At 44.5% G+C, this 12,201-nt stretch overlaps 1 protein-coding gene across 3 annotated transcripts in view; it reads left to right on the plus strand.

Moving 5' to 3' along the window:
- The first annotated feature begins 5,668 nt into the window (after positions 1-5,668).
- Positions 5,669-12,201, plus strand: part of TIAM1 (TIAM Rac1 associated GEF 1) — a 284,561-nt gene continuing 278,028 nt past the window's right edge. For all 3 annotated transcript variants that reach the window (XM_073668317.1, XM_073668321.1, XM_073668320.1), the window contains exon 1: positions 5,669-5,834. The gene's annotated coding sequence lies outside the window, so the exon portion shown is untranslated. The remainder of the gene's footprint in view (positions 5,835-12,201) is intronic.

The following is a 12,201-nucleotide window of genomic DNA, read 5'->3' on the forward strand; positions in this document are numbered from 1 at the left end:
GCTGCAGTAGTTTATTATATGATATCACTTAATCACAACTTGTAGTGGTACACGGTGGGTGGAACGGTAACGTGGCGCGTTATTCCTGGAAATTGCACAACAACCTGTCAATCAGATGTATTTATTGTATAAGCCATTTCCCACTGCAGCAACAGCTCACGTTCATGGCTTCGTGTAGTATATAGATTTCTAATATGTTACCCATAGATATTTAGGTGTCAGTACTGTGCCTCTGCGTGCTTCCAACTTCCGATAGATAAATATGGAGGTTATTTCCATAATAAAAAAAAAAATTAGCCTGGTGTGTTCAATTACACGCATTACTGGGAAAGATAAAATACTGTATGCTCCAAAATACAGGACGCTAAGAAGTCTGCGTGCGGATAGGTCCATTCATTTTTATGCTTGAAGAATGGGAGATGAAAAGGAAAAGAAAACTGGTTTGGCGTGGGGGCTGTCGATCAGACTGCAGGAACCAATCCTCAATAAAATAACGTTCCTTCGTCACCTCTTGATGGTTCCTGCACTCTGAAAACGCCATACCTGTTTTTTCCATCTTCGTTCCATTGGAGTCTTTATTTGGACTGAGCTGCAGTCCGGACTATTCCCATATAGGCCATTCTCAGAGTTGTGCCTGTTCCTTGCACAACTCATTCAGGTGAGCACAAAATCACTTGTGGTTACTTGTTTTTGCACCAGAGGTTTTTACGCTATAGAGCGCCCCAATTTTTTTAATCTTACAATTTTCTTGATGAATGAGGACTTGGGCCGGTTTCACGCATCAATTCTTTTGGGTACATGTGATGTTATTTTTGAACCCATTATAATGTATGTGCCTTTTAATATGTCCTTTTTTTTTTGTCTCCCCCCAAAAAAACTTGGAGACATACCCTACAATGATCCATGTTGCAAATCAAACTCGCCAATGGAAGTCAATGGCCAGTGAAAAAAAAAAATTGATAGCACTTGGATGTCATTCGAGCGCTGTCCTTATTTTACCATTTAAGGGCTCTTTCAGACGTCCGCTATCATCGGTCCGACCTCGGATCATAAAGCACGGACTGACCGTGCATCTCCTGATCGGAGTGTGACAACCTCATAGAAATATATGAAGCCGTCACGCTCGGGTCTGGAGACGTTCGGCCACTCCGTGAATTGTGATCCGAGATCGGACCGATGATCGCGGACGTCTGAAAGAGCCCTAATGGGTAATGGAAGCTAAGAGGTTTTTCTTTCTTCATACGTGAAAAGGATTGTAAAAACTAACAAACGGACCAAAAATGGGTCCAACACACTGAAAAAAAACAGACTATGAGAACAAAGAACACTTTGGAAACATCTAATTCTGGGGTTACATACAACAAGTGGCTTATAGTTAAAGGTGATGTCCTAACCTAGAAAGTTCTCATCCACTGCTGGTACCAACATTAATTCTAAAAATGTGCCTTATTTCAAAGAAGAAATGTCGCACCTGTTGGCGCTGTCGCCGGGGAAGCTCAGTAATGCTAATTTTATTATGCGCTGAAGAAATTGGAAAATGTTTGATGCCCAAAGCGGGAAAATTACTGTGAACCTCCCGTTATTGCAGAAGCCGTCATTGTGATATTGGCGCATTCACTCAAGACAAAGGGGCTATTTGGCACTTTGACAACAGGCCGAGCACTTGCCTCGCAGTGGACAGCCCACTGAGCACTTATGGCCTAATTAACCTAACAGATTAAAATGTTTTTTCTTCAGTTGTACCCCATTGTTTTTTTTGTTTTTTTTTGGGGGGGGGGTTGAATCGACTCCCTTTAAACAAAAGGTTCAAAGACTTCTAGTGCAGCTATGCAGAGATCACGTTGGTGAAAACAGCAATACGCAACACTGGCATTATGTGTAGCGCCCAGTACCATCCCATCACCTGCCGGCATCTGTCCCATATATTAGTGGATTTCGTAAAACGATGCGATTCAGGCCAAGTCCCCCTAATCCTTTTTGTTTTACTTTGAATTTCCTCCAAGTCAAGCAAAAATAGCGAGGGAACCAAAACCGACTTGATCAGCAAAAGTGTCGGCTTCTTACAGACGACCCAGATGATGGATGTCAGTCTGCAGCTAATAAAGGAATCAGCCAAAGGATAAACGTCCAGAACAGCCGGCGCTCCCTCCGCTTGTCATGTCGCTGGTTTCACGCTTTCTCCGAGGAATAAAGAATTTATGGAACAAACCAAGCAGAAAACAAAGGAACAAAATACTTGTAGTGACAGTGCGATGCACCAAGGTAATGAATGTCACGTCCCAGGCAGGAAAAGCTTGTCCTTCACAACGAGTACTACGTCAAATCACAAACTGGTAGCTCCGTACTGCGGAAACTGTACAGACCATTGCATTCATTTACAGTAGTCGTCTCTGGAGAGCTGAAGATTTAAGACCCCTTTAGGACATTAGTACTGTGTTATTTGGCCAAGCTAAAAAGTGTCTTTTAAGAGGTTGTCAATAAGGTCCCTGTAACATCGCTGCCAGCATGTCTTCCCATCCCCCACCATGCAGGGATGCCGACTTACTCACCACCCTGGGCCATGCAATGTGTTCCTTGTCCTTTGCTTGCTGTGTGCAGTGTGCTCCTTGTCCTCTGCTTGCTGTGCATTTTTCCTGGCTGCATGCTTAGGGCAGGCATGCACTTCCTTAAAGAAACAGGTTCTTAAAGAAACAGTGAGCGCATTCCTAATGTTTCCCCAGCCTATTGTTGAGAGACACTTGATACTTAAAGCACCTCCACCTGTTGGGAGGTGCCTGAGCAACTTTCTCTTTCAGTGTGTTTGTGCAACTACTGTGCTGCCAGGTCCTGTCCTGTTTCTGAACCTGTTTCCCCCCACCCTGGAGGCTGAATACCCAGGCCTGAACCTGTGTCTGTCCTTGTCTGAATTAGGACCTATCCCTGAACCTGTTTGTCTCTAAGTCTAGATCTTTTTCCATCTCTGAAACCTGCAATGTCTGAACCAGTACCTATCCTAATCTGCTACCTCAGTGCAACATTAGTGGTTTGTATGTTCACTTGCTACTTCATTGTAATTACCTTGTGTGAATCTGGCCATGTCTTGTTTGTACTTGTCCTTATGTTCGTCCTGTGTGAACCTGACCCTGTCTGTTCTATGTGAACCTGCTCCTATTTGTCCAGTGGGTCCTGTCAGTCCGCACCTGTGGCTCCCTGCCTGTCCGCACCTGCGGTCCAGTAACCCCTTGCCAGAGACCCAGTTCTTCCTGAAGCTCTTCCTGTCTGTCCAGTCTGAACTGGGTCCTACCCGTACCCGTATTCCAGTCATACCTGCCAGTTACCCAGTTCTTCCTGAAGCTGTTCCAGCCCATCCAGTTTGAACTGGGTCCTACACCGACCAGTCTGTATACCTCCTTGAGGGTCAGCTGCCATGTGTCAGAGGTCTACCCTAGAGTAGTACCAGGTTTCGCCCCCGGGCTCTCCTCGGATCGTGACACCGTCAGTTGCTGTGCATTCAAGGCCAGTCACGGTGTGAAACTTAGTCACACCCCTCCAGGCTTTCCTCGGTCCACAGCACAGTGGGACCGCTTAACAGTCCCTAGATAGGAACTTACAAAAATCAAAGCAACTACAAAGAGTGTCTCTCTTCTTGGAAGAGCCGCCACATCCATGAACTACAAAGGACAGCCTGGTCTTTCTTATCTGCCATGTAATACTTCATTTCCCCTGCGGTGGTGCAGTAGAGTAGCGCAACACTTACTGCAGGGAAACTATACTGATCGCAGCTGATCGATGAAGGACCCAACAGCACAAAATATTAGCATCAGCTCATTATTGGTGGATCCTTATATATATATATACAGTGGTGTGAAAAAGTGTTTGCCTCCTTCCTGATTTCTTATTCTTTTGTATGTTTGACACACTTAAATGTTTCAGATAACAAAACAAATTTAAATATTAGACAAAGATAACACAAGTAAACACAGAATGCAGTGTTTAAATGAAGGTCTTTATTATTAAAAGAAAAAGAAATCCAAACCTACAGGCCCCTGTGTGAAAAAGTGATTGCCCCCTAAACCTAATAACTGGTTAGGCCACCTTTAGCAGCAAAAACTGCAATCAAGCGTTTGCGATAACTGACAATGAGTCTTTTACAAAGCTCTGGAGGAATTTTGGCCTACTCATCTTTGTTGTAATTCTGCCACATTGGAGGGTTTCCGAGCATGAACCGCATTTTTAAGGTCATGTCAAATGGATAAAGGTCAGGTCTTTGACTAGGTCACTCCAAAGTCATATTTGTTTTTCTTAAGCCATTCAGAGGTGAACTTGCTGGTGTGTTTTGGATCATTGTCCTGCTGCATAACCCTAGTACGCTTCAGCTTGAGGTCACGAACAGATGGCCGGACATTCTCCTCAATCCTCAAATTTTTTTAGTAGACAACAGAATCCATGATTCCATTTACCACAGCAAGTCTTCTAGGTCCTGAAGCAGCAAAGCAGCCACGGACCATCACACTACCACCACCATATTTTACTGTTGGTATGATGTTCCTTTTCTGGAATGCTGTTACTTCTACGCCAGATGTAATGGGACATACACCTTCCAAAAAGTTCAACTTTTGTCTCGTCAGTCCACAGAGTATTCTCTCAAATGTCTTGGCGATCATCGAGATGTTTTCTTGTAAAACTGAGACGAGCGGGCTCAGGGGAAGGGAGCGGGCTCAGGGGAAGGGAGCGGGCTCAGGAGCACGGAGCGGGCTCAGGGGAAGGGAGCGGGTTCAGGAGCACGGAGCGGGCTCAGGGGAAGGGAGCGGGCTCAGGAGCACGGAGCGGGCTCAGGGGAAGGGAGAGGGCTCAGGAGCACGGAGCGGGCTCAGGAGCACGGAGCGGGCTCAGGGGAAGGGAGCGGGCTCAGGGGAAGGGAGCGGGCTCAGGAGTACGGAGGGGCTCAGGGGAAGGGAGCGGGCTCAGGAGCACGGAGCGGGCTCAGGGGAAGGGAGCGGGCTCAGGGGAAGGGAGGGGGTTCAGGAGCACGGAGCGGGCTCAGGGGAAGGGAGCGGGCTCAGGAGCACGGAGCGGGCTCAGGGGAAGGGAGCGGGCTCAGGAGCACGGAGCGGGCTCAGGGGAAGGGAGCGGGCTCAGGAGCACGGAGCGGGCTCAGGGGAAGGGAGCGGGCTCAGGAGCACGGAGCGGGCTCAGGGGAAGGGAGAGGGCTCAGGAGCACGGAGCGGGCTCAGGGGAAGGGAGAGGGCTCAGGGGAAGGGAGTGGGCTCAAGAGCACGGAGTGGGCTCAGGGGAAGGGAGCAGCGTCAACCTCCATCACTGCACAGTCACCTTCTCCTTAGCACTGCAGACACCACGTGCTCCATGTACACATACAACCTCACTTCCTGACTGACGGCCCTATGGGCGGATCCAAATTCCCAGTCATCCAATCAGTGCCTGTTATTTCAGTCTGCCCGAGGAACCCTGTGATGTAATTGGCTGTAGCCCTTATCCGTCTCCTTTAGATACCCCGCCCACTCAGCTCTGACGTCACCGACTCTTGCCTGCTTAGTTTGTCTCTTATCTTCTTTGTGCTAAAAATAACCACGCCCCCTCCCTGCCATTGGATGCATCCAAATATGACTGAAAGCTCGCTGACCAATTAGATTACAAGCTGTCATCCCGCCTCCCTGAGCTCCGCCTCTTCTCTTTGCTCTTGCGGTAACAGACTGACTGTAGCAGCAGTGGCTGGCGGAGCCGGCAGAGGAGAAGGAGCTGTGACTGTAGGTGGAGGCGCGGGCAGGAGACTGCAGAACGCAGCAGCAACAGCAGCCGCCGGGAGAGCGATGCAGCCCGGAGATACCCGGCTGCAGGTGAGTGCTGCGGTACCGGTGCGGAGAGAGGAGGGAAGAGCGGACAGTGCAGACGTGACCGTCATACTGCACAGCGGCGGAGACTGGGGAAGTGCGAGCCTGCCATAGCCGCCGTGCTCGGAGCTGCTGTCCCCATCCATGTATATACAGCTGTGCTATATATCGTGTGTGTACACTATATGGTGCATATGTCATGTATACACTGGCTATGATTTATTTATCTATGTATGTCTGTGCAGACACTGTGTTGACATGCTAGTATATGTATATACTATGTGGCTGTCTTGTCTTCAATATTATGCATCTTAATGTGAGTGTATGTATAATATTATGCATCTTAGTGTGTGTATAATATATATATATATATATATTGCATGCACATAGATGCACAGTTTGTGTGGATGAGTATTTTATGTACCCGCTGGTGCTATGTTTTACAATATAGAAGTCTGCAATATGTTTTATAGAAAAAGCAAATGCTGATAAAATAAATATACTGTAAAATATATAGTGCAGTATAAAAGTATCCCTATATGTATCTGTCATACACACTTGTTCTATGTTGTACTGTATATTATCTGTCTAATTTTTGTGTGCATATAAAATATATTGTGCACTGTATAGCTGGGTAGTACCGTATATGACATACTGTTATGCTGTGCACTTTTTACACTCAGTGATGCGGTCATGCGTATACATGTATGCATACATACAGCGCCACTTTTCAGGCACTGATCTATAATCTTCACAGCCCCTGTATATAGTGTGTGTCTCTTGGTAGTGGCTGCATCCTCCTGTCATTGCTGGGCCTCTGTATTTCTATCACTGTGCCCCCCATTGCTGTCTCCTGCTTCGCTGTGCTGTGTGCACTGGTGGTCTGTTGTCTGCACTTTCTCTATGGGATTCATACACAAGTACTGGTCATATAGAGGATGTGATGTCTCTGGCCTGTACAATGCAGAGGGTCTGATCTCCATCCCTCCCTATGGCCGTGTGTCATGGACCCCACAAGCCCCCCACCCCTAGAGATGGACGGGCCACAGGCTTGTCTGCTGTGATGACAATCAGAGCTGATCATGACATCGCCTCCCCGCACTGTAATAAATCCCTCCGGGGACTTTTTATTCCTGATGACCTTAATATGAGAAGGTCAGGAGGATGGAGGCAGCTGCTTGGATTTTAGGGTTGATTTCCCTTTAAATGTGTCTGTGCCGTGTATTTAACCCCTGTGTGTGTGCACCATGTACGCAGTACCACCTGTGCACTGATGGACGAGCTGCATGTTACTGTTACAGCTCTGCTATATCCGTCTGTATATATTATGGATGGTGCACCCTATAGTCCTCTACATTTCGGCTTTGCACAAACAAATATGCTAATATTTTGTATCAGGTGTCGTAAAGGGGTTCTCCACAATGTATGAACGGTGTAAAAGGGCCAGAATCTGCGCCAATTTCGTTTTATGGTTTGGACTATTAATCTAGGATCCATATAGGTATCAGATTGCTTTGACTATAGAGGGGGCTGGCTTTGTTTTCTTGCAGGATTGATTGGTCATGTCTGGTGCAGTACAAGAAGCTATTATTTCTGGCTTTGTGATCTGTGTGGGACATGATTGACTGACTACTATATGGGGGGCCTTGGGGGCACAGACATTATTGAATTTCTCAATCAGGATTGATTGGTCATGTCTGCCTCTTATCGGCGGGATGTCAGGCTGCTGTGGCGGCTTCCTATCTCAGTCCGGTCCATATGGGCATATGGGTGCATTTGGACATTTAAAGGGCTGGTCCTTATGCAGTTTAAAGGGAGTTCTGTTAATTACTGTGAGTCTCATACAAAAAAATCCCTTTTCTTAGAGTCATAAAATGCTCGATTGCCTGTGTGGTTTTAATGCATTGCAATTTTCAAAATCTCTGCTTGCTTGGGGGGAAAAAAAAATCTTGACGGCATCCAAAGGCCAAAAAAAGGCTGAAAACGCTGACAGACTATTACTTAGACTGCACACTAATGTTCAAAGTGCAGCCTGAGTGTAAAGAAGAACGGTCATGTTCACTGTTGGGGAGCAGAGATCTTAAACATGAAGTAGATTTAAAGCCCAAATAAATTATCACATTCCCTCTTTTTTTTTTTTTTTTTTTTTTTTTTTTTTTTTCTTCTTCTTGTGTGCGGATTTTGTGGCTTTTTGCTCTAAAGAACAAAAATAAAGCAGTTTTCACTTTTGCGTAAAAGTCATTAAATGCGTGGGATATCTTGAAGAATTTGTTGCAAAACCAACCCCCCCCCCCACCAATAAAATAAACAGCAACGAGTGACTTAAAACCGCAAATGGTGAAACAGGAGTCAAAGTTTTGGAAAGTTGCAGAACTTTTAATTATCCCTGAAACTGGGAAGCCCTTTTAACCCTTTAGTGTTTTCTGCTTTCTATTATCACCATAACTTTTTTGGGGTCACGTCTCCGCTCCCAGCTTCTGACTGTTGTGCACTGACGCTTCATTTCTGAGCACAAGCATCAGTCATGGTGAATCCTGCTCCGGTGTCTGCACTGATTACCGTGACCGGTTTTTTACTGTGGCACAAAGGGGTCATTCTTGTGCTTTGCCGTGGTCCGTGCTGCTGATCTTGTGTCCTGGCACTCTGTGTTCTAGGTCGTTCCTTGTACTCAGGGTGAAAAGGTTGTTATAAATGAACGTTAAGTTATCTGAGGTTCATTGATGCCACGTGACTCAAAGCAAGCCTGCATTGGTGGTCTCACACCTAAGAGTCCTTATCTCCACCCTTTAACATATGGCTGTAGTGGTATGGTTGTGTACTCGCTTATCTCCCAAGAAGAACGATACCTTTTTTTTTTTTTTTTTTTTACAAAGATCCAGTGTGCCAATCTTGAGAAATTGAGTGTAGAAGCCGTATGCAAATCGGGCTGGAAGTACCGCCTGAGTAATATCTTACCCCCCCCCCCCCTCCGCACACTTTCAGCCTCATTTGCATACAGCTTTTACACTTCATTTCTCATGACTGGCACATCAGACCTCTACAAAAAAAGTATCTTTTTTTTTTTTGGGAGATAAGCGCGTATACAACCGTACCACTACTTCCATAAGGACACTCGTGGTCAAAAATTGTTGGTACCCCTCGTTTAATGAAAGGAAAACCCACAATGATCACAGAAATAACTTTAATTTGACAAAAGTAATAGTAAGTTAAAAATCTATGAAAATGAACAAATGAAAGTCAGACATTGCTTTTCAACCCTGCTTCCACAGAATTTAAAAAAAATAAATAAAAATAAACTCATTAAATAGGCCCGGACGGGTAAGATTGTACCCCTGAAAATAATGTGACAAAAGGGACATGTTTCATGAAGTTGTATCCACTAATTAGCATCACAGGAGTCTACAATCTTGTAATCAGTCAGTGGGCTTGTATATAGGGCTACAGATACTCACTGTGCTGTTTGGTGACATGGTGTGTACCACACGCAACATGGACCAGAGGAAGCAAAGGAAAGATTTGTCTCAGGAGATTAGAAAGAAAATTATAGACAAGCATGTTAAAGGTAAAGTTATAAGACCATCTCCAAGCAGCTTGATGTTCCTGTGACTACAGTTACACATATTATTCAGAAATTTAAGATCCATGGGACTGTAGCCAACCTCCCTGGACGTGGCCGCAGGAGGAAAATTGATGACAAATCAAAGAGACGGATAATACGAATGGTAACAAAAGAACTCGGGATAACTTCTAAAGAGATTTAAGGTGAACTTCAAGCTCAAGGAACATCAGTATCAGATCGCACCATCCGCCGGATATTGACTGGGAAACAGAAACCTGTAGATCTCAGAAAGGAAAAAGGTTCTTGACAAATATTAAGGATAATTATCTCTCCCAACTAGTGCAGGAACCAACGAGAGGGAAGGCCGTGTTGGACTTAATATTGACTAATAGGCCTGATAGAATAACTGAGGTACAGATAGGGGGGCACCTAGGTAATAGCGACCATAATATTATCGACTTCAAAATGCCCTTCAGTAGGGTTATCAATAAGGGAACAACAAAAACATTAAACTTTAGGAGGGCGAAGTTTGATCAGCTGAAAGAAAACCTTCAACTTATTGACTGGAACAAAGTTCTTAATCAAAGGAAATACGAATAGTAAATGGGAAACCTTCAAAAGAATTCTGAATACTCAGTGCGAGAGGTATATACTGTATGGGAATAAAAGGGCCAGAAATAAGAGGAAACCAATATGGTTGAACAAGAACGTAAAAGGGGCGTTAAATAGCAAAAAAGAGGCATTCAAGAGATTAAAACAGGAAAACAGCAAGGAGGCACTAATGTGTTACAAGGAAAAAACGAGAACCTGTAAAAAACAAATAAAAATAGCGAAGGAGGAAACAGAGAGACGTATTGCTAGGGAAAGTAGATCAAATCCCAAACTGTTCTTTACGTATATAAATAGTAAAAGGATTAAATCGGATAATATTGGACCGATAAAAAGTGAGGAAGGCAAAATCATAGAGAAAGATGAGGATAAAGCTAATCTATTAATTTTTTTTTCGACAACTTTCACAAAGGAAATAGAACTAACAGGAGAAATGAGAAGTGACAAACTTAATCCTCCACTAAGTATGACTAATCTAACCCAAGCTGGGGTACAGAAACGCCTCAGTAACATTAAAATAAACAAATCACCAGGACCTGATGGCATACACCCACGGGTACTAAGGGAACTAAGTAATGTGATAGACAGACCCTTATATCTTATATTTAAGGACTCTGTTGAGACTGGGTCTGTACCACTTGATGGGCGACAGGCGAATGTAGTGCCAATATTCAAAAAGGGAGCGAAAAGTGACGCCGGAAACTATCGGCCGGTGAGTCTGACGTCCGTTGTGGGCAAAATTTTTGAAAGCTTCATTAAAGAGGCAATTACGGAGCATCTTGATGCTAATAATCTTTTAATCCCGAACCAACATGGATTCATGAGGAATCGCTCCTGCCAAACAAACCTGATTGACTTCTACGAGGAGGTTAGCTCTCGAGTAGATCAGGGGGAACCAGTGGATGTCGTGTATCTCGACTTCTCAAAAGCGTTCGATAGCGTGCCACATAATAGGTTGGTATACAAAATGAGAATGATGGGGCTGGGGGAAAATGTCTGCAAGTGGGTAGCTAACTGGCTAAAGGATAGAAGGCAGAGGGTGGTTATAAATGGAATATACTCAGATTGGGTAAGCGTCACTAGTGGGGTACCACAGGGGTCTGTACTAGGCCCAATGTTATTTAATATCTTTATTAACGACATAGTCAACGGGATAAATAGTAAAATATCAATATTTGCAGATGACACAAAGTTATGTAAAACAATTAATACAAAAGAGGACAGTGCAGACCTACAGAGGGATTTGGATAAGCTGGGTAGGTGGAGCATTAAATGGCAAATGAGGTTTAATGAGGAGAAATGTAAGGTCATACATATGGGAAGGAAAAATGGAAGTCACCAGTACTCACTGAATGGGAAATCATTGGGGAATTCAGAGATGGAGAAGGACTTGGGCATCTTGATTGATAGCAAACTAAATTGGAGTGCCCAAAGTCAGGCCGCTGCTGTAAGGGCAAACAGGGTAATGGGATGTATCAGAAGAGGTATAGCTGCAAAGGATGAGAACATTGTTCTTCCACTGTACAAAGCACTGGTCAGACCACACTTGGAATACTGTGCTCAGTTATGGGCCCCAATATATAGAAAGGATATAAATGAGCTTGAAAAGGTACAAAGGAGGGCAACAAAATTAATAAAGGGAATGGAGGGACTGCAATACCCAGAGAGGTTGGCAAAACTAGGACTATTCAGCCTGGAAAAGAGAAGGTTGAGGGGGGACATAATAAATGTGTACAAATATGTTAGGGGACAGTATAGAGATCTTGCCCGGGATTTGTTCAAAAGGAGGGATATTACGGTAACAAGAGGGCATTCACTAAGGCTGGAAGAGAAAAGGTTTCAGCACCAGCATAGGAAGGGGTTCTTTACGGTAAGAGCAGTGAGAATATGGAATTCACTGAGTGATGAGACGGTAATGTCTGATTCACTACACCAGTTCAAGCGGGGACTGGATGCATTTCTAGATACCAGGCAGATTTCAGCATATACTTAAAAATAAAATAAAATAGTAGGTTGATACAGGGATTTATTCTGACTGCTGGTTTCAGAGTCGGGAGGGAATTTTTCCTCAGGTGAAGATTGGCCAAATCATTTGGGGTTTTTGCCCTCCTCTGGATCAACTTTAGCAATTACAGAACTAACAGGTCGAACTTGATGGACGCAAGTCTTTATTCGGCTTTACAAACTATGTTACTATGTTGATCC

The sequence above is a fragment of the Phyllobates terribilis genome, unplaced genomic scaffold (genome assembly GCF_046119375.1).
Source record: "Phyllobates terribilis strain yellow unplaced genomic scaffold, ASM4611937v1 Scaffold_2__4_contigs__length_985480577, whole genome shotgun sequence".
Classification (NCBI taxonomy): Eukaryota; Metazoa; Chordata; class Amphibia; order Anura; family Dendrobatidae; genus Phyllobates; species Phyllobates terribilis.